Below are 1,908 nucleotides of genomic sequence, written 5' to 3' on the forward strand. Positions count from 1 at the left end.
GCGCCAGACCATAAAGTTCAGAACACTTCTTGGGGCGCAACGCGCCACCCCTTTTCCCCGAAAACTCGACTTTTCTCCTTCTTTTCTTCAACTCTAAACCCTCTCAACCTCAAAGGTTCCAACACCAAACACTTAGATACATAAAACCCCTCAACATACAATAGATTTAACTCGGAAACACAACCGGAAACATGTCCCAAATCAACAAGATTTCAACACCATCACAACATCAACAACACAACCAATCTTTTATCGGAAATAAAACGAGTTTGGTGTGTGGGGGAAAGAATCAACCCAACACTATGAACTCACATACCTAGTAGGGATCACCCCCGACGATCTTTGACGAAACCTTGCTTGATCTTCTCTTTCTCCTCTTCTTCTCCTCTTCACTATCAAACCCTTGCTCTCACTCTTTTAAAATGGGAAAAACTGATCTAAAATCAGCCTAACACATTAATATAACCAAAAGAATTGGTTAGGGAAAAGACCAAAATACCCCTTACACTTTCCGGACGGACTTCCCTGCCAACTGCCCAACTTCCAAAGGGCATAACTCACTCATACGAACTCGGAATTGAGCAAACTCGAAGGCGTTGGAAAGATCATTCCACGAGCTTCGCAAAAATAACTGGAACTACACCTAAATCATCTTGATCTAGGAGTTATGACTGCTCAAAGTTGGCCAAAACTCACTTTTTCCCATACTTAACCAAATTTACAGATTTTTAAATTCCTTCCAAAAATGACTATTTCCAATTCTAAGCCTCTTCATCGTTATTTCAAAATGCCGGATGTTACACTAATTTAGTTGAAATCTCAATTACATGTTTTATTCAATTTTTCCAATTGGATATCAATTAGATACCAAATGTATACCAATTAGGTATAAAATTAACTAGTTTTAGGTTGTCTAATTCGGTTGAAATCTCAATTACATGCCCTTTTTAAAAATTTTCCAATGGGATATCAATTCAATACCAAATGTATACAAATTAGATGCAACATTAACTAGTTTTAGGTTGGCTATTTCAGGTGAAATCTCAATTACAAGTTTTTTTTTCAATTTTATCGCTGGGACATCAGTTGGATACCAAATGTATACCAATTTCATACTAAGATTTGAATTTCCAGTTGATATCAATTGCATACCATCATTATCTAGTTTTTTTACTATACATTTGAAAAACACTTAATACACAAATGATTAACTAGTACACATAATAAATGTTCTGAAATTATAATTCATTAACTTAAAAGACAGAATAAATCAAAACATGAGTTTGCCACATTAAAACAACCAAAACAAAATAAAATAAATGTCTTTTTTTCCTAGCAAGGTAATTTGAACATGTCTTCTTATTGTGTCCCTCTCGACGACATGTATTGCACATAACCTTAGACCTCTTGCATTTCACATCAGCAAATCCTTTCAAACGTTAAAGTTGTGGTCTCCCTACAATTCTTTTTGAACCAGACGACAATAATTTATGCTCCGACACTTTTTGAATTGCATATTTTCTTGTTCCATCATAAATTATTGTGTTAGTATTACAGGATACAAAAATCTTTACAAAACTATATATAATATGATAATACGCACTGGAACAATATTTTTTGGTATCAATTTATGCTCCGACACTTTTTGAATTGCATATTTTCTTGTTCCATCATAAATTGATTATAATAACAACAAAATTATACACACTCGTCATTATTTTTTCATACAAATATCATTCAGACAGCACACTACAAAACCAATTTCATACAAAAAATAATATTTCACATTTCATACTCACTTAATACACATTTCATACAACAATCATCATTCATACCAATTTTATACATTTCTCATACCAAATAATTCATTACTCTCACACAAATTTATACACAAATGACAAAACATAT

The sequence above is a fragment of the Solanum tuberosum genome, unplaced genomic scaffold (assembly GCF_000226075.1).
Source record: "Solanum tuberosum cultivar DM 1-3 516 R44 unplaced genomic scaffold, SolTub_3.0 scf01194, whole genome shotgun sequence".
Classification (NCBI taxonomy): Eukaryota; Viridiplantae; Streptophyta; class Magnoliopsida; order Solanales; family Solanaceae; genus Solanum; species Solanum tuberosum.